The 24,044-nt window shown below is 43.2% G+C and overlaps 1 long non-coding RNA gene across 2 annotated transcripts in view; it reads left to right on the top strand.

The window, feature by feature from the left end:
• Positions 1–23,711, top strand: part of LOC111962220 (uncharacterized) — a 37,407-nt gene extending 13,696 nt beyond the window's left edge. For both annotated transcript variants that reach the window (XR_011476518.1, XR_011476516.1), the window contains exons 4-6: positions 22,769–22,789; positions 22,984–23,018; positions 23,604–23,711. This is a non-coding gene — a long non-coding RNA (uncharacterized lncRNA). The remainder of the gene's footprint in view (positions 1–22,768; positions 22,790–22,983; positions 23,019–23,603) is intronic.
• Positions 23,712–24,044: the final 333 nt, after the last annotated feature.

Consider the following 24,044-nt stretch of genomic DNA (forward strand, 5'->3'; position numbering starts at 1 on the left):
CACGCGCCACCAATGACAGGCCCGCTTGAGTTTGCCAAAGATTGCACAACAAAGCAACTCTGAGACCATAGAGAAACAAGATTCTCTGGTCTGATGAAACAAGATTGAACTCTTTGACTGGGAGTCTAGTCATCGAGTCACGAGGAAAGATGAACGGAGCAAAGTACAAAGAGATCCTTGATGAAAACCTGCTCCGAGTGCTCAGGATCTCAGATCTGATGGGTGAAGGTTCACCTGACAAACAACCTAAGCACACAGCCAAGACAACGCAGGAGTGCTTTGGACAAGTCTCTGAATGTCCTTGAGTGGCCCAGCCAGAGCCTGGACTGGAACCCGATCAAACATCTCTGGAGAGACCTGAAAATAGCTGTGCTCCCATGCTCCCCATCCAACCTGACAGAGCTTGAGGGGATCTGCAGAGAAGAACGGGAGAAACTCCCCAAATACAGGTGTCCCACGCTTGTGGCATCACACCAGAAGACTCGAGGCTGTAATCGCTGCCAAAGGTGCTTCAACAAAGTACTGGGAAAGGGTCTGAATACTTATTTAAATGTGATATTTCCGGTTTTTTTATAATAAATTTGCTAACATTTCTAAAAAACTGTTTTTGCTTTGTCAGTTGGGTATTGTGTGTAGATTGATGAGGGAATTTTTTTTTTTGATAAGGCTGTAATGTAACAAAATGTGGAAAAGGTCAAGGGGTTTGAATGCACTGTATCTCTCAGATATAGGACAAACACTTCAGAAACAACTTCCTTTAGATTAATTTTTGGGACTATCTGTTGTTCGACAGAGAGGGCTGTCTCGCTTCTAGTCCTTAGGAAACTTTGCAGAGCGTTGTCAACTTACCAGTACTACGACCAGGATACGACTTTCCCGAAGTGGATCCTTTGTCGGAACCACCCAGGGCATTTGAACTGATTCCAGAGGTTGACCCAAACAACGCTGCGGAGAAGAGGCAGACGGAATGTTCTTCTGGTCAGAGGCGCGCACACCACCACCACTTCTGAGTATATTACTCGCTAACGTCCAGTTCTCGGATAAGAGCGTCTGCTAATGACTTAAATGTAAATGTAGATGAAATAGTGCAAGGGTTGCTTTCAAGAGAGACATCAGGGATTTACGGAAACATGGTTCTCTCGGATATGCTGTCGGAGTCGGTACAGCTGGATTCTTTGTGCGTCGCGCCGACAGGAATAACATCTCTCCGGAAAGAAGAAGGGCGGGGGTGTATGTTTCATGATTAACGTCTCATGGTGTAATTGTAACAACATACAGGAACTCAAGTCCTTTTGTTCATCTGACCTAGAATTCCTAACAATCAAATGCCAACCGAATTATCTCCAAGGGAATGCTCCTCGGTTATTGTCACAGCCGTGTATATCCCCCTCAAGCCGATACCACGACGGCCCTCAAGAACTTCACTGGACTTTATGCAAACTGGAAACCATATATCCTGAGGCTGCATTTGTTGTAGCTGGGGATTTTAACAAAGCAAATTTGAGAACAAGGCTACCTAAATTCTATCAGCATATTGACTGTAGCACTCGCGCTGGTTAACACTGAACCACTGATACTCTAACTTCCGCGATGCATACAAGGCCCCTCCCCGCCCTACTTTCGGCAAATCTGACACGGCTCCAATTTGCTAGTCCTTTCCTATAGGCAGAAACTCAAACAGGATGTACCAGTGCTAAGGGCTAATCAACGCTGGTCTGACCAATCAGAATCCCAGCTTCAAGATGTTTTGATCACGGCGGACTGGGAAATGTTCTGCTGATTCGGTGACTTGAGTTTATAAGGACGTGTATTGGAGATGTTGTACTACTGTGACTATTAAAAACTGCCCCAACCAGAAACTGTGGATAGATGCAGCATTTGCACAAAGTTGAAAGCGCGAACCACCACATTTAACCATGAAAGGTGACTGAGAATGTGGCCGACACAACAATTCGCAATTCAACGGCTCAGACACGAGACTTATGGGGCAGGGTTACAGACAATCACGGACTACAAAAGGAAACCAGCCACGTCACGGACACCAGCGACCGACGTCTTGCTTCCAGACAAACTAAACACCCTTCTCTGCCCGGTTTTGAGGAAAATACAGTGCCACCGACACGGCACGCTACCAAGGACTGTGGTCTCCTTCTGTGGTCGACGTGAGTAAGACATTTAAACGTTGTTAACTCTCGATGCACGGCATACGGGCCCTGCTGGGGACCACCAGGACAGGATGCCTTTTTACTGAGGAGTGACTTCCGTCTGGTCGCTCTACTATAAAGGCCTGAATGGTGGAGTGTTGCAGAGATGGTTGTGCTTCTGGAAGGTTCTCCCATCTCCACAGAGGAACTCTGGAGCTCTGTCAGAGTGACCATCGGGTTCTTGAGCAAAAMAACCGACATATAGAGTACCAGTCAAAAGTTTGGACACACGTACTCATTCAAGGGTTTTTCTTAAGTTTGACTATTTTCTACATTGTAGAATAATAGTGAAGACATCAAAACTATGAAATAACACATATGGAATCATGTAGTAACCCAAAAAGTGTTAAACAAATCAAAATATATTTTCTTCAAAGTAGCCACCCTTTACCTTGTTGACAGGTTTGCACACTCTTGGCATTCTCTCAACCAGCTTCATGACAATTATTTACTTGATTCTGGGCAGCTTTTAGCAAAAKACAGAAATGCATTATTGCCTATACGTCTGTGGCCATATCTTTTTCACACTCTGTACAGTACCTAGACATTTGAGTTTGCTAGCGACCAAGAGGTTATGAGTTCGAGAACCATTGGCCTGGCCCATCCAATCAGAATCAGATTTTCCCCACAAAAGGGCTTTATTTATTACAGACATAAATACTCCTCAGCACCCTCCAGCATGGTATTTGCACGCTCCCTCAAAACTTGAGACATCTTTGGCATTGTGTTGTGTGACAAAACTGCAAATTCTAGAGTGGCCTTTTATTGTCCCCAGCACACCTGTGTAATGATCATGCCGTTTAATCAGCTTCTTGATATGCTACACCGATCAGGTGTATGAATTATCTTGGCAAAGAGATAAGCTCACTATGTGCACAAAATTTGAGATAAATACGTTTTTTGTGCTTATGGAAGATATCTGAGATCTTTTATTTCAGCTCATGAAACATGGAACATGGGACATTTTACATGTTGTGTTTATATTTTTGTTCATTATATTTATTTAATCTTTACGGCAAAGTCCAGAAATGTGTTCTTGCCCATCTCCATTATGTCAAGTGCAGAGGTTATGAGTTCAAATCCCAAGGGAGGTTCAGTCCCAACTAATTATCGTCTGTCCCTTAACTTAATCTAGCTGTAAAAATACAGTAACTACTTGTAGATTTATAGTATTGTCACCGCAACTAGACAAAAACATCCAGGGGACCATGACTGTTTAAATTGAATTAATGTKAATTATGCTTTTCAAAGTAAAATATTGTGAATTACATTCCACACCTGGGTTTTCACAGAGCTCTATATTCATTTATTCTGACCACAGTACCGCCAAGATTTTGATAAACAGAGTTGGCACTTGGATTGGAACCGGTGCTATGCCCACAAATAAATTGTTAATTTACATCAAAATCAACCTTTTGCAATAGCCATCTTGGTCTCCGGACTTGAACCCCATTGAAATACCGTGGTTTGAATTGAAGAGGGCAGTCCATAAGTGCAGACAAAAGATCTGGAAAGATTCTGTGTGGAGGAACGGTCTAAGATCCCTCCCAATGCTAATAAGTGTGACCCTTATCTTGAGATTTTATTTTATTACTTGTTAAACAAAATCTCTTTCTCTGAGCATATGTATTAGTATAAAATCATAAGATTTCCTATTTTTGTTAGTGTACAATATGCTGTGGCTCAGTAGATTATTTGTATTATTTATTATATACAGAAATTGAGAAAAATACTGTATTTTCCCATTAATTAACATACAATTATGATATTTCAGAAGGAATTTTGAATTAAAAAAGAGCAGTATTGAGTAGCTTGGATGAAAGGTGCACAGAGGTGCCCAGAGTAAACGGCCTGCTCCTCAGTCATAGTTGCTAATATATGCATATTATTATTAGTATTGGATAGAAAACATTCTGAAGTTTCTAAAACTGTTTGAATTATGTCTGTGAGTATAACAGAACTCATATGGCAGGCAAAAACCTGAGAAAGAATCCAAACAGGAAGTGGAAATTCTGAGGCTGGTGGATTTTCAACCAAGATCCCATTGAAATTACAGCGAGATATGAATGGGTTTGCACTTCCTACGGCTTCCACTAGATGTCAACAGTCTGTAGAACTTTGTCTGATGACTCTACTGTGAAGGGGGGCCGAATGAGAGAAGAATTAATCACCACTGCCATGAGGTGACCATTCTTTGACCATGCGCGTTCACATGAGAGTGAGCTCCGTTCCAACGCTCATCTGAAGTCAATGTAATTCTCCGGTTGGAATGTTATTCAAGATTTATGTTAACAACATRRTAAAGATTGATTCAATACATCGTTTGACATGTTTCTACTGACTGTTACGGAACTTTTGGACATTTGTCACGTTTTAGTGAACACGCTTCGTGACTTTGGAATTGTTTACCAAACGCGCTAACCAAAGGACATTATCGAACAAATCAAGCATTTATTGTGGACCTGGGATTCCTGGGAGTGCATTCTGATGAAGATCATCAAAGGTAAGAGAATATTTATCATGTAATTTCTGGTTTCTGTTGACTCCAACATGGCGGCTAATTTGACTATTGTTCTGAGCTCCGTCTCAGATTATTGCATGGTTTGCTTTTTCCGTAAAGTCTTTTTGAAATCTGACACAGCGGTTGCATTAAGGAGAGGTATATCTATAATTCCATGTGTATAACTTGTATTATCATCTACATTTATGATGAGTATTTCTGTTGAATAGATGTGGCTATGCAAAATCACTGGATGTTTTTGGAACTAGTAAACGTAACACGCCAATGTAAACTCCGATTTTTTTATATAAATATGAACTTTATCAAACAGAACATACATGTATTGTGTAACATGAAGTCCTATGAGTGTCATCTGATGAAGATCATCAAAGGTTAGTGATTAATCTTATCTCTATTTGTGCTTTTTGTGACTGCTATCTTTGGCTGGAAAAATGGCTGTGCTTATTCTGTGGCTTGGTGGTGACCTAACATAATCGTTTGTGGTGCTTTCGCTGAAAAGCATATTTGAAATCGGACACTTTGGTGGGATTAACAACAAGATTACCTTTAAAATGGTATAAGACGCATGTATGTCTGAGGAAATTTAATTATGAGATTTCTGTTCTTTTGAATTTGGTGCCCTGCACTTTCACTGGCTGTTGTCATATCATCCCGTTAACGGTATTGCAGCCATAAGAAGTTTTAAACACATTTTACACATTTTCCCCCCCATCAAAATTACATAGGAAGGTGCAATGTAGCACGTTGTTACATAGTACTGACAACTTTTATACCTGAAGATGCACAAGTTGAAAGATTTGCACGAGTAATTTACATTGTGCAGTGATAAGCATGTAGCTAGAAGGAAGGTTMAATCACAATTCATTTTGAATTTGTTTTTAAATCTAATGTTCGAATAAATATACACAAACAGCAAACTATGTAACACAATTTTATTCAATTGTTACACACATGTTATTCAAATGTGCACAATACAGATGAATAATGTAATAATAGTCCTAATTCAATTGAATAATGTATCCTATCAACACTGGAAGTTGGAAGTTGGAACTTATTTTWTTTTTTTTWTTTTAAACACGAACTACAGATCTTCAGATTCCACATAAAATACACGACACAGTATTATATTTTACAATCAGTTTTGTATTTTAAAATCATTGAAAGAGTCCCACAACAGGTTTTGCTACCCAGTAGCTATATAGTTCTGTCTCGCCGTGCTTAAGGGCCTTCATCTGTCTGTCAGAGAGGTGTGGCTGGTCCATTAGAAAGCTGTGTGTGGAGATGTTGAGCTGTGTGTGTAATGATGTGAGCAGAAGAGAGAGGAGGCTGAATATAGAGACTGGCACCTCTGTGGCAGCCTGGTAAGGCTCTCTCTCTCTCTGAGTCTCTTCAGCCCCTTCAGCCCCTCGTTTGGCTCTCACACATTGTGCCATTCAGCCCCAGACCGTATATTCACCCTGTTCTGAGACTAGGCAGACTGCTATTGTGTGCGCGAGCTCATTTGAATAGCCTTCAGTATTTTGTGTGAGCAAGTCAGGGCTATTTGCATTTGTCACAAAGGTTTACAGGTCAATTGAGGCAGGCTAGAAAAATCGCACATGCCAAGGAGAGTGTTTTTCTCCTCTCTCTCCCTTTCTTTTTCCTCTTCCTCATCTTCTATGGTTGTTAGGCACCTCATTATGTAAACTTCACCCCTCCCTCTCTCTCTCTCTCTCTCTCTCTCTCCATCTTTCTCTCCCTATCTCTCTCTCTCTCTCTCCCTCAATCTCTCTATCTATCTATATCCCCCTCTCTCCTCTCTCTCTTTCTCTCTCTCTCTCTCCCTAATCGCTCTAATCTATCTATATCCCCTCTCTCTCCCTCTCCTCTCTTTTCTCTTCCCCTCAATCGCTTATCTATCTATATCCCTCTCTCTCCCTCTCTCTCTCTCTCTCTCCCTCAAATCTCTGCTATCTATCTATATCCCCTCCTTCCCTCTCTCTCTTTCCTCTCTCTCTCTCTCCCTCAATCGCTCTATCTATCATATATCCCCCTCTCCCTCCGCCCTCTCTATCTCTCTTCTCCTCAAGTCTCTCTATCTATCTATATCCCCCTCTCTCCTCTCTCTCTTTCTCTGCTCTCTCCTCCTCTCCCTCATCGTCTAATCTATCTATATCCCCATCGCTCTCATGCCCCACCCCCTCTCTCTCTCTCTCCTCTCTCTTCTCTCTCTCTCTCTCGCTTTCTTTTTCTCTCTCCCTCCATCTTTCTCTCCCTCCCTCCCTCTGCAGAGTGTCGGTCGCTCGTACGAGGGATGAGAGAGGAAACCCTGAATCACCGTGTAACTAGTGGAAGGGTCAGGGCATTAAAACAATGATTTTAGCTTGCTGATATTCTTGCGGCCAGGGAGTACTGTGGGAATCTGAACAGCAGACCTGACTTGAGCTCCTCTCGCTGCTTCCTCTGTCTCTTGTTTCCCTTGCTGCCCCGGTATTTCCGGCCTTAGCACTATCTCATCCCCAGGAGCGAGAGAGAGAACCGAGAGAGAGAGAGGGGAAGGAGGGGAGAGAGAGGGAGAGAAGGGAGAGAAGGATGGAGGGAGAGAGAGAGGGAGGGGGAGGGGAGGAGGGAGAGAAAGAGTGAGGGAGAGGAGAAAAAGAAGCGAGAGAGAGAGAGAGGAGGGGAGAGAGAGAGAGGGGGGGGAGAGCGATGGGGATATAGATAGATAGAGCGATTGGGGAGAGAGAGAGAGAGAGAAAGAGAAGATGAGGGAGAGAGGGGATAAGATAGATAGAGAGATTGAGGGAGAGAGAAGAGAGAGAGAGGGAGAGAGAGGGGGATATAGATAGATAGAGCGATTGAGGGAGAGAGAGAGAGAGAGAAGAGAGGAGGGAAGAGGGGGATTATAGATAGATAGAGAGATTGGAGGCGAGAGAGAGAGAGAGAGAGGGGAGAGAGGGGGATATAGATAGATAGAGCTTGAGGGAGAGAGGAGAGAGGGAAGAGAGGGGGAAGATATAGTTAGAGCGATTGAGGGAGAGAGAAGAGAAGAGAGGAGGGAGAGAGGGGATATAGATAGATAGAGATTGAGGGAGAGAGAGAGGAGAGAGAAGTGGGGAGAGAAAGAGGAGAGAGAGAGAGAGGGAGAAAGATGGGGAGAGAGAGAGAGACGAGAGAGGAGAGGGAGGGGTGAAGTTTCACATATGAGGTGCCTAACAACCATAGAGGATGAGGAAGAGGAAAAAGAAGGGAGAGAGAGGAGAAAACACATCTCTCTCTTGGCATGTGCGATTTTTCTAGCCTGCCTCAATTGACCTGTAAACCTTTGTGACAAATGAAAATAGCCTGACTTGCTCACACACAATACTGAAGGCTATTCAAATGAGCTCGCGCACACAATAGCAGTCTGCTAGTCTCAGAAAGGGTGAATATACGGTCTGGGCTGAATGGCACAATGTGTGAGAGCAAACGAGGGGCTGAAGGGCTTGAGAGACTCCCTCTCTCTCTCCTCCATCTTTCTCTCCTCTCTCCTCTTCTCCCCTCCTCCCTCTCTCTCTTGTCTCTCTCTCGTCTGTTGATTATATAGTGCTAAGGGTCTGAAAATACTTTTGTTGGCATCCGAGGGTGCCAGCTGGGGTCAGTTAGTGGAGAGAGAGGTGTGCGGTGTCAGCCTTCCATTCCTGCCCTGTTGGCTGACAGACAGCAAACAGACCACAGACAGGCTGGACATGGTGGGTGAGGGAGGCTGGTGCCAGGCAGCAAACCAAGACACACTCAGACACACACAACTAATCCCTTTAATTAGCCTAGCTCTTTGGGCTCCCTATTGTGTGTTGCTAGTGTGTGTGTGTGTGTGTGTGTGCATGCGTGTGTGTGTGCGTGCAGGTGCGTGTCGCATGTGCGCATGTGGATGCCAGTCTCAGAGAAATTTTGAGCGACCTCATAACACAAGGGTTGATATGTTGTTTGGGTGTGTTGGTGTGTTGTACTTTCTTCTGTCTGCTGGCAGTACAGCCGATAGAAACCCATATAGTGAAAAGGCAGTGTGCTCTGTTTTACATGGTGTGTTGACAGGATAGGGGTGTGTCTGTCTCCAGCACTGTGGCTGTACGCTGCACTGTGCCTGTACTGTGCTGTGCAGCGTGTTCGTCGTCAGTGTGTGCGTGTGTGTGTGTTTGTCAGTTGGTGGATGATGCTGACAAGGACGATGTGACGTCTTCTCAACAGACAGTGTGACAGTGGAGCTAGGGCTGGGAATTGCCAGGTCTCTCGATTCTCATGATTATATGTGTTGCGATACGATACTGTGATTTTATTGCGATTTGATGTTCCAAACATATTACTCACCATATGTCTGCTGCAGACGGACTAGAGAGCCATGAGAAAACCAGTTTGGATCAGTCATGGAAATAAAAGTGCTGACAACAAATTGGCTCCCTATTTAAAAAGAAGATGGAGAACAAGCTATGAGGGAAAAATAATAGAGTTTTGGTGCAGGTACAAATCAAATCAAATTGTATTTGTAACATGCACTGAATACAACAGGTGTAGACCTTACAGTGAAATTCTTACTTACAAGCCCTTAACCAACAATGTGGTTTTAAGAAAAAAACACCTAAAAACATTTTTTWAAATAAAAGTAACAAATAATTAAAGAGCAGCAGTAAAATAACAATAGCGTGGCTATATACAGGGGGTACCGGTACAGAGTCAATGTGCGGGGGCACCGGTTAGTCGAGATAATTGAGGTAATATGTACTAGATAATTGAGGTAATATGTAGCTAGAGCTATTAACTGACTATGCATAGATAATAAACAGAGAGTAGCAGCAGCGTAAAAGAGGGGGGGGGGGGCAATGCAAATAGTCTGGATAGCCATTTGATTAGATGTTCAGGAGTCTTATGGCTTAGGGGTAGAATCTGTTTAGAAGCCTCTTGGAACAGTCTATGACTAGGGTGGCTGGAGTATAGAGGTCCTGGTATAGAGGTCCTGGATGGCAGGAAGCTTGGCCGTTCACACTACCCTCTGTAGCGCCTTGTGGTCGGAGGCCTAGCAGTTACCATACCAGGCAGTGATGCAACCAGTCAGGATGCTCTCGATGGTGGAGCTGTAGAACCTTTTGAGGATCTGAGGACCCATGGCAAATCTTTTCAGTCTCCTGAGGGGGAATAGGTTTTGTTGTGCCCTCTTCACGACTGTCTTGGTGTGCTTGGACCATGTTAGTTTGTTGGTGATGTTGACACCAAGGAACTCGAAGCTCTCAACCTGCACTGCAGCCCCATCGATAAGAATGGGGGCGTGCTCGGTCCTCCTTTTCCTGTAGTCCACAATCATCTCCTTTATCGTGATCACGCTTGGGGAAGAGTTGTTGGTCCTGGCACCACACGGCCAGGTCTCTGACCTCTCCCTAAGCTGTCTCGTGCGCTGTCAGTTGATCAGGCCTACCCATGTCGTGTCATCGTGCAAACTTAATGAGGGTTGGGCTGGCCATGCAAGTCATGAGTGAACAGGGAATACAGGAGGGGGACTGAGCACGCACCCCTGAGGGGCCCCGTGTTGAGGATCAGCTGGGCGTTTGTGTTGTTACCGACCCTTACACCTGCGGGGCGGCCCGTCAGGAAAGTCCAGGATCCAGTTGCAGGAGGGAGGTGTTAGTCCCAGGGTCCTTAGCTTAGTGATGGAGCTGAGTGCACTATGGTTTTGAACGCTAGTGTAGTCAATGAAATAGCCATTCTCACATAGTGCTCCTTTTGTCCAGGTATGAAAGGCAGGTGGGAATGCGATAGAGATTGCATCATCTGTGGATCTGTTGGGGGCGGTATGCAAATTGGAGTGAGTCTAGGGTTTCTGGATAATGGTGTTGATGTGTTGATGTGAGCCATGACCAGCCTTTCAAAGCACTTCATGCTACCAGACGTGAGGGCTACAGGTCGGTAGTTATTTAGGCAGGTTACCTTAGCCTCTCTGCGCACAGATCCCTTTAGCGGGATCATTTCCCTAAACAACCACTGAATTGCAGGGCGCCAAATTCAAAAATATTACAAAAATATTTAGATCATGCAATCAACAAGTGAAATATACAAAAACACAGCTTAGCTTGTTGTTAATCCACCTATCCTGTCAGATTTTGAAAATATGCTTTACAGAGAAAGAAATCATGCTTTTGAGTGTATCCAATCAATGCTACAACAGGCTAGCCCAAATTAGCATGGTCACGAAAGTCAGAAAAGCAATAAAATGAATCGCTTACCTTTGATAATCTTCGCGATGTTGCACTTCATGAGACTCCCAGTTACAACAATAAATGTATTTTTGTTCGATAAATATTACTTTTATAACAAAAAAACGGCATTTGGGTTGCGCGTTATGTTCAGAAAACTACAGCTCGTTCCGGTGCTGAAAGGCAGAAGAAAATTCCCAAACGTATCAGATACACAAAATATTACAAAAAATATTTATAAATCATGCATCACAAGTGAAATAACCAAATCACAGCTTAGCTTGTTGTTAATCCACCTATTGTTCAGATTTTGAAAATATGCTTGCAACGAAAGCAATCTAAGCTTTTGGAGTGTATCAATCAATGTAGAACAGTTAGCCTTATATTAGCTTGGTTAGCTTGGTCACGAAAGTCAGAAAAGCAATAAAATCAAATCGCTTACCTTTGATAATCTTCGACGTTTGCACTCACGAGACTCCCAGTTTACACAACAAATTTCTTTATTGTTCGATAAATATTACTTTTATAACAAAAAAACGCCATTTGGGTTGCGCGTTATGTTCAGAAAACTACAGCCTCGTTCCGTTCGACGAAAATTCCAAAAAGTATCCGTAATGGTCGTAGAAACATGTCAAATGTTTTTAATAATCAATCCTCAGGTTGTTTTTAACAAACATAATCGATAATATTTCAACCGGACCGTAACCTATTCAATAAGAGAGAAAAGGAAAATGGAGAGCTCCCCTCTCGCGCGCAGGAACTATTCAGAGGACACCTGACTACTTTTGAAAAATCTCGTTCATTTTTCAAAATAAAAGGCTGAAACTATGTCTAAAGCCTGGTCACAGCCTGAGGAAACTATTGGAAAAGGAATCTGGTTGATACCCCTTTAAATGGAAGAAAGACTGGCCAGGAAACACAGATTAAAAAATATATATATCACTTCCGGGTTAGATTTTCTCAGGTTTTTGCCTGCAGAATCAGTTTTGTTATACTCACAGACAATATTTTGACAGTTTTGGAAACTTTGGAGTGTTTTCTATCCTAATCTGTAAATTATATGCATATTCTACGATCTGGACCTGAGAAATAGTCTGTTTACCTTGGGAACGTTATTTTTTTTTAATTAAAAAATCTGACCCCTAGCGTCAAGAAGTTAGTGTTCTTGGGCACAGAGACTATGGGGGTCTGCTTGAAACATGTTGGTATTACAGACTCAGACAGGGAGAGGTTGAAAATGTCAGTGAAGACACTTGCCAGTTGGTCAGCGCATGCCCGGAGTACACGTCCCTGTAATCCGTCTGGCCCTACGGCCTTGTGAATGTTGACCTGTTATAAGGTCTTACTCACATTGGCTACGGAGAGCGTGATCACGCAGTCGTCCAGAACAGCTGATGCTCACATGCATGCTTCAGTGTTACTTGCCTCGAAGCGAGCATAGAAGTAATTTAGCTCGTCTGGTAGGCTTGTGTTACTGGGCAGCTTGCGGCTGTGCTTCCCTTTGAAGTCTGTAATAGTTGACAGCACTGCCACATCCCACGAGCGTCGGAGCCGGTGAAGTACGATTCAYTCTTAGMCCTGTATTGACGCTTTGCCTGTTTGATGGTTCGTCAGAGGGCATAGAGGGATTTCTTATAAGCTTCCGGGTTAGAGTCTCGCTCCTTGAAAGCGGCAGCTCTACTCTTTAGCTCAGTGCGGATGTTGCCTGTAATCCATGGCTTCTGATTGGGGTATGTACGTACGGTCACTGTTGGGACGATGTCATCGATGCACTTATTGATGAAGCCAGTGACTGATGTGGTGTATTCCTCAATGCCATCGGAAGAATCCCGGAACATATTCCAGTCTGTGCTAGCAAAACAGTTCTGTAGTTTAGCATCTGCTGAATCTGACCACTTTCTTACTGACCGAGTCAATGGTGCTTCCTGCTTTAGTTTTTGTTTGTAAGCAGGAATCAGGAGGGGAGAATTATGGTTAGATTTGCCAAATGGAGGGCGAGGGAGAGCTTTGTACATGTCTCTGTGTGTGAAGTAAAGATGGAGTTTTTTCCCCTCTGGTTACACATTTAACATTATGGTAGAAATGAGGTAAAATGGATTTGAGTTTTCCTGCATTAAAGTCCCCGGCCACTTGGAGCGCCGCTTCTGGGTGAGTGTTTTCCTGTTTACTTATGGCCGTATAGAGCTCATTGAGTGCGGTCTTAGTGCGAGCATTGGTTTGTGGTGGTATGTAGACAGCTACGAAAAAATACAGATGAAAACTCTATTGGTAAATAGTGTGCTTATCATTAAATATTCTACCTCAGGCGAGCAAAACCTCGAGACTTCCTTAGATTTCGTGCACCAGCTGTTGTTTACAAATATACATAGACTGCCACCGCTTGTCTGACCTGAGTCCACTGATCTATCCTACAGACAACTAGCACAATATAATATCATCAAAGTAAAAAGCAAATTTTGGTCACTTTCAAGTAATATWTGGAATTTGATCATAAGATGTCTAGTGGCCTTTTTGGGTACTTCAGATTATCACAGGTGTCTGTAATTATCTCTTGCCCTGTGTGTTGCCTTATCACATGTAAAATACATTTTAAAAATTATAATAAGATGTTTTTTTTATTTTTTATAAGAACGCTGTAAACATTATCCTAAATATAAACCATCAACTTAGTGAATACATTGGTACAACTCAGTGAACACACTTTGATTTATTGTACTGATTTATTGTACTATGTCAATATGTCTTTGTTGTAAATGTTGTGATCAGGAGCACACGGTCCTCATGAGCTGCTGGGGCCCATGACGGCGGCTCTGTTGTTTTCCTTAAAGCGGGCGAAAAATGTGTTTAGCTTGTACGGGAGCAGTGGCGGATTTAGGCATAGGCTACATGGCGCAGCCGTCCAGGGRGGCATCTTGCCGGGGGCGGCATAGGGCACCTGCACAAAAAACGAAAAACAATTATGTTATTAAATATATATATWTTTTTTTAAATAAAAAATGTATATATATTCCGAATGGTGACATTTGCATGATCGGTTTTCTATTGCTCATTTGCACATCACATCAATGATATAATTTCACCGTGTGGGACTGTAGGTCAATTAACCTTGTCGGAGTGGGTGCTCTGATTCTTGTTTGTGAGCTAGGCAAGCTACTGCCTGGGAAGGTCTCCCACTCAGAAGTACGATATGGGGAGGGGGCGGAGGTAGGTTGACCTCAGGTCTCCCCACTGGAAGCCCGAGCAAGGTCCCCAATGCTAGCCAACTTTAGCCAGTTAGCTTGGGTGCTTGGTTGGAACAAGCATGCATTGGCAGGCAAGCTGCAGTAGCACAAGGAGGCTACAATTCCCCGTTTATCAGTGCAATTTTGATGGCCAACTAGCTGAAAAAGTTTAGAGGGTTTATCTAATGTTCCTTCGTTAGATTTTAGCTTAGCATTTGTTGTTGATCTTGTTGATGTGCATAACTGAGGGTGAGTGCGCCTACCTTTTCATGGTTGTTTGATCGATAGGTCTGTAAAGTTCCCAAATGTAAAAGGACTCCCGTGGTGTTTACATATTTTGCAGAAATCTATTCAGGTGTATTTTGTGACTTTTGGCAAATGCGTGCTAATGATCTAAAGGCACGCTGTTGCAACTGCCTGTAAACACTAAGTCATGTTCAAAGTGAATGATGGCAGGGCCGTATGGCAAATGGCCTGTTTGCATAAAGGCCTACTGTAGCTCTAATTGGTTATAGTTCACCGGTCTGTGTAGACTCCGGTCCTGGACAAGACAGATGTTTTTATTCGGTTTTATTTACTGCAGTGTCTATTAATTGTCCAAACGCACGGCTGCTTGAGAATTTTCAGAAATGCCTTAGTATACGTAGTTCCCAAACATTCTAAGAATTTAGGAAAACACAAATATTACCATGGTTGTTTGTCAGATAAAAAAAAAAAGTGTAATATACTTCCTGGAGGTGTAAATTAACAGATTTTAATAAGATGTCATGTTGCTAAAATGCATGTCAGTTCCACTTTAAATGCAACAATGTTTCACACACATAAGATATTTCAAAGAGATGGCTAACAACAGCAAGCGTGCTGCAGTAAAAAACACAGTTCCACTCACCAGATGATYATCACCTTCTTGTTGAAAGTTATTCTTGAAAAGGGAGAAGCTAACAAATTAGCAACAACATCCTCTTCCTCTTGGTAACACCTGCTGCAGCCGCTGCAAACTAGCCAACTTGCCGACAACAAAAGCTAGCTAGACTGTGGGAGAACTACTGCTCGCAATTGCGCAGTGACCTGTTGGCCTTCAAGAAGGCAGAAGTTTCCATACATTTTTGTAAAGACGGTCCCACACATTAAGTCGAAATGTGATTGGTTGATTCCACTGTCACTCCAAAATGTTGCCCTAATATAGTTGAATGGTAGATGCCTTTATCTAGCTGCTGATGGCCTAGCCAATGGCTGACTTAGCTAGCTAGATTTATCTCCCCAGAGACCAGCAGAGAAAACACTTGATTGGATCTTTCTCATCAGTGTTATCCCTTTCCTTTGGTGAGATTTCATCATTTCATCATTATAAACCCTTAGCCTTTCTCTGAAATGCCCATTGTATAATGCCCATTGTTCCCCCTGTGTTAAGGTTAGTAATAATTTGTAGAGTGGCTCTGTTCTGAATGTCTAAAGAATTCATATGTTGTTCTGAAATATGAACACAGTAATACTGGACATTTTGAACTCTTATGGTGGTGATTTGACAAATTACAATCATGGTCTTAAATTGGACTCGCATATTTCCGGTCTCTTGTCCCCCTCCCGGTCTTGACTCAGTCTCGTCCCCCCTCCGGTCTTGGTCTTGATCGGGGCCCCTCCCCCTTCCGGTCTTGGTCTTGACTCAGCCTCCCCCCTCCGGTCTTGGTCTTGACTCGGCCTCGCCCCCCCTCCGGTCTTGGTCTTGACTCGGCCTCGCCCCCCCTCCGGCTCTTGGTCTTGACTCGGCCTCGCCCCCCTCCGGTCTTGGTCTTGACTCGGCCTCGCCCCCCCCTCCGGTCTTGGTCTTGACTCGCCTCGCCCTCCCCCGTCTTGGTCTTGACTCGGACGCAATTCACTCTGGTCTTGGTCTTGACTTGGCCTCTCCCCCCCTCCGGTCTTGGTCTTGACTCGCCCCCTCCGGTCTTGGTCTTGACTCGGCCTCGCCCCCCTCCGGTCTTGGTCTTGACTCGGCCTCGCCCCTCCCTCCAGTCTTGGTCTTGACTCGGACGCGATTCACTCTGGTCTTGGTCTTGACTCTGTCTCGCTTTAGGTGTTCTCGAATATAACACTGCCTTTAGCTATTAACCCCAGTTATTCCTCATTATCTGAACTTGGCTGGGGCATGAGGACAGGGTAACCCGGGTCATCTTTACTACACCACCTCGTTCCCTTCCTACCCCTGGCCGGCACATGATGGCACTCGATGCCAGACCCACCCCTCCCTCTCTCACTCCCTTTCTCCTCCTCCCTCCCTTCGCCGCGGGCAGACCCAGGCATGGGATCTCCATCTGTACACAAAGGAGCCTCCTCTATCTGCATACGCTGCACATAAAAGAGCCTTTTGTCATGGGCTCTGCACACATGACCGTCCGCCTTTCACCCCCTGGAAAAAAATACCAATCTCTCTCTCCGTCAACCAACTCCACCCCCAATCGTCCCCAGCCCCCCAACCCCACTCCCTCCCTGCCAGAGTTTCGTCTGCAGCAGAAATGATTAAACACTCACTTTTTTAAATAAAGAGATGCATAAGTGAGCTATACCTCCCTTATTACTGTTAAGTGATTTTCAAGTTTTTATTTTCGAGATGCTAGTCAAGTCTCAATTTCTCGCTATGTACATTTCAAGTTTTGCTCTCTTGCTCCCCCCTCTTTCTCTCATGCTCTCGCACTCTCCCTATCTCTCAGTTTATCTCTCTATTTCTCACACTCTCTCTCTCTCCTTCCCTCTCTCTCTCCCCTTGGCCCTTGTTGTGTGCAGCACTCACAGTAAGTCACAGTGGACTACAGCATCTGCTGTCCTGAAATATGAATGCGCTCTAGTTTTTGTCTCCCCTCCTCTCCCGTCTCTGACATTTAAGTGAACTGAATGGGCATTAGTGTTTGGTACCATGCCAGGTTATCACCCCCATTACTGTGGCAAAGGCACACTTGGGATTGCAGACTGTCTGAGAGCTGCTGGTTTTCACACTGTCATTGTGGAGCCGTCTATCTTTTCACCCTCCTGTCCTGTAGTTGTGAGAGCTGAAGAAACAGCAAATTGGAATGAATGAACCTGTCAGAAAGGAAGAGAGTTAGTGTCATTATGAGCCTCTGCCGCCTGCACTCTATGCTCCCATGTGCTTTATTGAACAGGTCTCAACGCGGGTCTGACCTGATAAAGACCTAAGGGATTCAAAACGTCAAAGTACATTGGAGCATTGGAGTTTCTTTTTACATTTTGCTGCGTATATATGTTTTGATCTCCGGCACCTGCTTTAAACACATTGAACGTATGTAATACTGCATATTTCATTTTGTCCTATACTTGATGCAAACATGGCCATTCAGCAAAGGTGCTTTCCTGCAGTTTCCTGAGTCCGATGAGCTGGATTTCTCAAGAATTGAATCACATGGATATCTGCCATTTTGGCAGTGAATGATGACAGATAGATATTCCGTTGGGGAAGAGTCAGCGTCAGTTGGGAAGGGGTAGAGAGTGTAAGTAAGGAGACCGTGGGGACACACGTACACTGTTAAGTGCACGGGCCATAAAAATGCTCTCCTCAGCAGTTCCTCCGAAACACTGCACTGATGCCTTCGCTTTCTGTCCAAATAAGTGTGGATTTTGGAACGCTCCTCCAGCCCATCTTGCTGTCACTGCACAGCTGGTGCCGGAGCTGTGCCACGCAGGAGTGGAACTGTTTTCCGTACAAACAGTGCCATGTCCCCTCCGTGACCCCTGTGTGGTTTGAGAGGTCAGGGGCTGCCATGTAGCCGACTGGGGTGGCCTGTCCACACCTCTACCCACACCCTGATGGGAGGGCCAAGGAGTCATCTCCTTTCCGTCACAGACAGACAGACAGATGGCAGACATACAGACAGACAGGTCTGCCGGGACATGAGTGGTTTAGTTCACACTGGGTGAATGTCTAGTGGGTTAATTTATAGTGTGAGACAAATTACAGGGATTGTAAATTACAGATGTGTTTATCTTAAGAGTTATTGGGGCGATACTGTAAAATATGGTATGGAGACTTAAAATGTCATTTGCTGTTTAGTTTAATTTGATGTTTTAGTTTAGTTTTTTAATGTTGGTGACTTACACCCATGCAGATTGCCGCACAGAAATTGTACACCGCTGAACCGTGATGCTGAATGTTATGCTCTTTTTTAATTGACCATTATATTATTTCACAATTTAAAAAAGTACTTTGATGTCACGCAATAGCCCAGTAGTTAATAACAAACACTCCGTTCGTTGAATTGTTCACCAAAACAATGCCACGTTGTCAAGTTTCCTCACTCATCCAACCGTACAGGCATGTGCACAGATAGGGCTCTACCTTTGCAGAGCACATGCCCCTTTACCCTTCCAGACTCCAAAGTGCCCTTCTGTGTGGTGGTATAACCCCCCCCCCAACCCCCCCCCCCCAACACAAAAAAAATATATATTTTTTAAGACAGTTTTTTAAGCCACCTGGACTGGCAATTTTAAAAACATTACAATACATTCATTACAGAATTCACAACACACTAAGTGTGTGCCCTCAGGCCGCTACTCCACTACCACATATCGACAACACAAAATCCATGTGTGTATAGTGCTTGTGTTATCATGTGTGTGTATGCATGTGTCTGTGCCTATGTTTGTGTCTCTTCACAGTCCCCACTGTTCCATAAAGTGTTTTTTTAATCTGTTTTTAAAATCTGATTGTACTGCTTGCATCAGTTACCTGATGTGGAATAGAGTTTAATGTAGTACTGGCTCTATGTAGTACTGTGCGCCTCCCATAGTCTGTTCTGGACTTGGGGACTGTGAAGAGACCTCTGGTGGCTTGTCTTGTGGGGTATGCATGGGTGTCTGAGCTGGGTGCTAGTATTTTAAACAGACAGCTCGGTACCTTTCAGCTTATCAACACCTCTTACAAAAACAAGTAATGAGGAGGTCAATCTCTCTTCCACTTTGAGCCAGGAGAGATTGACATGCATGTCATTAATGTTAGCTCTCTGTGTACTTTTAAGGGCCAGCCGTGCTGCCCTGTTCTGAGCCAACTGTAATTTTCCCAAGTCCCTCTTTGTGGCACCTGACCACACGGCTGAACAGTAGTCCAGATGCGACAAAACCAGGGCCTGTAGGACCTGCCTTGTTGATAGTGTTGTTAAGAAGGCAGAGCAGAGCTTTATTATGGACAGACTTCTCCCCATCTTATCTACTGTTGTATCAATATGTTTTGACCATGACAGTTTACAATCCAGGGTTACTCCAAGCAGTTTAGTCACCTCAACTTGCTCAATTTCCACATTATTCATTACGAGATGTAGTTGAGGTTTAGGGTTTAGTGAATTATTTGTCCCAAATACAACGCTTTTAGTTTTGGAAATATTTAGGACTAACTTATTTCTTGCTGCCCATTCCAAAACTAACTGRAGCTCTTTGTTAAGTGTTGCAGTCATTTCAGTCCCTGTAGTTGCTGACGTGTACAGTGTTGAGTCATCCGCATACACAGACACACTGGCCTTACTCAAAGCCAGTGGCATGTCGTTAGTAAAGATTGAAAACGTTCAATAGCGACCTCCATTTTAGACCGCCGAGCCAGCTAAGCTAGCTGGACTTCCGTGTTTCTTCCCCTCTGCGGAATCTGGAGGGATCCCGGGACAGAAAGCAGCGCTCACAGCAACTATGCCCAACAGAGCCGCAGGTTCCAACATAAAATAAAATAATATAAAAACACTGTCAGCTTTACAAAAACAATAAACCAAGGTCTCTCGTTCAGCTTTCAACGTTCAACAGCGTTCAACAACAAACAGACGTCGCGCTCAGGTGACGTCACCAGTTTCCCAAGCGTTGATTATAGTAATTGTAGGCTAGAGCATTTCTCACAATTTTCTATTCATTTTCTCTCATTAGTGGCTTATTTAAGCAATAAGGCACGATGGGGTGTGGTATATGGCCAATATACCACGGCTAAGGGCTGTTCTTAAGCACGACGCAACACGGAGTGCCTGGATACAGCCCTTAGCCGTGGTGTATTGGCCATATATCACAAACCCCCGAGGAGCATTATTGCTATTATAAACTGCTTACCAACGTAATTAGAGCAGTAAAAATAAATGTTTTGTCATACCCGTGGAATACGGTCTGATATACCATGGCTTTCAGCCAATCAGAATTCAGGGCTGAAACCACCCAGTTTATAGTTAGGGATAGTGTAGAGCAGCAGCTGCATACCTGAAGTAACCTCATCAAAGGTTCAGCCAGGTAGAATACATGATAGTGGCAACAAATGGAGTTAAGTTGGAAATAGGAATGGTAGGCTCCATTCACTGGTTGAATGGGCAAGACAAAATATTGAAGTGAATTTGAACGGGGTGTGGTAATAGGTGCCAGGCCAAGAACTGCAACACTGCTGGGTTTTTCACCCTCAACAGTTTCCGTGTGTATCAAGAATGGTCCACCACCCAAAGGACATCCAGACAACTTGACACAACTGTGGGAAGCATTGGAGTCAACATGTGGAACGCTTTCAACACCTTGTAGAGTCCATACCCCGACGAATTGAGGCTCAATATTAGGAAGGTGTTCCTAATGTTTTGTACACTCAGTGTATTTAGTCTATTGATTTTATGTAATGAAATATTAAAAGTAATAATTGCTCAACAAGTCTGTGACAGCGGTTGCGGGAACTTTTTTGGGTGTTCCCTTTTGTTTGAGGACATGCCTCCCCCAAAAAGTCTGTGCACCGCCCTGCAACAGTCATTTTGGATCTACTGTGTTTGCCTGGTACAGAAATGAAAGTCAAATTCATTCTGATCCATTTCAACTGTGATTTCTCCTCAATGAAAGACCTCATTCTGGAGGTGTTGTCAATACTGGAGGAGTGTTACTGCTGTAATTGATTCCACTGCCACAGTAGCATCGCCAGTACTGTTAGACCAGCAGCTGACAGAAACCTTAATGAAACAGCAATGGCACCTTTTAACTGGACCTGCTGCTGCGACACAGTTTCATATGCTGTGTTAGTATCACTGTGTTAGTATCACTGTGTTAGTTCCACCCCCTGTCATAAAGCCACGTCAGATTAAGACAGTGGCAATGTATCTGCCAGACTGAGCGATTTAGGTTTGGTTAGTGTTCTAAGTAGACACGCAGCACAGTCTGTGTGTTAAGATATGGAGAAAGAGCATGCAGAGTGTATGTGTGTTAAGAGGTGTGTGTTGTGAAGCAGAGACAGCAAACAGGGAGTGTGTGTAAAGAAGCGGGAGAGAGAGTGCTAGTAGCAGCCGTAGGGTTCGGCTAGTTGCCGGGAAATCCTCTCGGAGTCCTCTCGGCCCTGTCCATATGCCCGGCAAAGGTGCTGTGACGTGGCAAAGAGTGGTCCTCGTTCTCGGTAGTGGCGGGCAGAATTTCCCCCACAGCACCAGGCTAGTGCCAGGCTCGCCCGCTCTTAGCTTGGCACAGGGGAATAATGAAAGCGAGTGGCCCAGGCTGTAGCCTGTGTGAAGGGTGTACTAGAAGCTAGCAGACCTCTCCTCAGAGGGGGAGCTCAGGGATGTAGGGGACCATGGTTCCAGACACATACCGGCTGGTTGTAGTGGTGGTCAAGCATGGACAGAAAGGAGAATTTACTTTTTATTGTTACGCTTCAACAGATCAGAAGAATTTGTCTTTTTGCTTTTCTGTTGGTGTTTGTTCTTCAAATCTATGTATTTTACTGTAAGTTAAGGTTAGTTGATTTTTCTTTGTAAGATTGTGCATTGTCTTTGAATAATGCATTTTTATATGTGTTGTTGCATCATATCAACGAGTATCACTGATAAATGTTTAGATTTAGCTGAGAATGGGCAACAAGGCCTAATATAATGGTCCCTTGATATTATTCAAAAGGCATATTTCAAATCATATGAGCTTAAATCATTAGCGTTTAATCAGATAAAATAACAATGTTACCTTCATTGTAAAAACCTAACTCATGTCTATCCATTTCAATGTAATACTGTAGATTTTAACATGCAACTTAATTCAAAAAGGCTGCATAGGTCATTTTTCTATTTGAATTTCCTGTCACCCGTTCTGCTCAAGGTCAAGATAAATTCACTTTGAACCTACCCCTGATATGTTATAGCCCTTTTTATGTTGAGGAGCTCTGACCTTTGCTATAGTGGTGTTGTTGCTATACTTAGACTGTACTGTCCACACAATATCGGCTTCCCGAAGGGCCTTGAGGAGGGTCATGTCTAGATGGTATACAGCTTTTGTCATTTTAGCTAACCCTTTTCCTAACCTTAACCTAATTCTCCTAACCTGCTACGTTAATTCTCCCGACCTGCTGCGTAAGTTCTCCTAACCTGCTACGAAAAATCCATTTTGACAAAAGCTTTATCTCTCCTGGACAAAACACATAAGGAGTAGTCACTACAATCTCGGTGTGTCCCGCTTCTGAAGGTTGTCCATTTTGAGATCTGATATCGGATGGGATCCATTTTGTTTTGCAAGCTCTCAAGCAGAATCTTTCTCTCTCTCTCTCTCTCTCTCTCTCTCTCTCTCTCCCTCCCTCCCTCCCTCCCTCCCTCCCTCCCTCCCCTCTCTCCCTCTTTCTCCCTTTCTCTTTCATTCTCCTCTCAGAATCCGGTGAGGCACAGCAAGGTGAGTTTAGCTCTGATGAAATGTCATATCTATTTGTCTTGCTCTTACATGTTGAAGGCCATATACTGTACATTCGGTCACTGTATATTTGTGTGTTTATTATGTTTAATTTCACATAATATATATGTCATTTGTTAAGTTATGTATTAGAGTCCCTCCCTATTAGCTTTTGATGAAAGTTTTTGCGTACGAAGGTGACTAAACACAGCGAGAACCAGCCAAATGCAACGTAAGTTGGATGATAAAAGGACAATAATCTAACATATATTATTATCGTAATAGCGTAAGTACTTACATAGGATATAGATATAACAAAAAATGACTTGTCTTGAATATTCCCCTGCAAACAAATGGTCAAATAGTTCAAAGTATTTGAATGACTATACTCTGAAGTACTCTATGCATGAAAGCAATTTATAAGCTCATATTGAATCATGAATCTTCATGAATCTTGAATCTTGTAAGTTATTCCAAAATACCTTGACCTTGACCTTTCATTGGAAACTTCAAGTTTATGAAAGCATCTCTGTCTGAAGAAAGCATCAACACATGGTTTGATAATCACATAGCTCATTGCTTAATGACTGAATTTCACAGATCAATAAATTCAGATATAAAGATGTAGATGTTAAAGTGTTAAATGTTTTTGATAAAATGTTAATACATTTTGTAGTAGTAAGTGAATAAGTATAATTTGCAGCATTGCTTACCATATTAAATGATACTGTGCAGTTCATTTTCATAAATCCAATGATTATTTCTACTTGTAAATATTGTATTTTATTAAAAAGGAGTGTTACTCGTTGCTTTGCAGGCGCATCGGAAATGTGAAACAGGTTGGCATGAAAATAAACGAGTCCTACTTTGCCTGAAGGGTGCGCAGGAGCTTCTTTCCTTTGAATAAATGTTTTATTGGAAAATATGCTATTTTGAAAATGTGTTTTTCAAAATCCCTGTTCAATATAATAAGTGTAAATAATTTGTTCTCATCCTTTTTGCAATTCCAATCATGGGAATATGCTCAGCCTTTTTGTTGGCAGGCAAATAAATAATGACTTACAATTTAGCTTTAAAAAATATATATAAATCATAATGTGTTATTATTACACAATGATGAAGCGGATTTGAATTYTTCATGTGCTTGGCAAATTTAAACAGATTATTTTGTATAGCCCAATTTAAGTTTGGAGTAATTTCTTCTAACCCGATTGATATTCACTCCTATTTTGTGATATCAATTACTATCTAATCAATA

This window comes from Salvelinus sp. IW2-2015, linkage group LG4q.1:29 (assembly GCF_002910315.2).
Source record: "Salvelinus sp. IW2-2015 linkage group LG4q.1:29, ASM291031v2, whole genome shotgun sequence".
NCBI classification, from domain to species: domain Eukaryota; kingdom Metazoa; phylum Chordata; class Actinopteri; order Salmoniformes; family Salmonidae; genus Salvelinus; species Salvelinus sp. IW2-2015.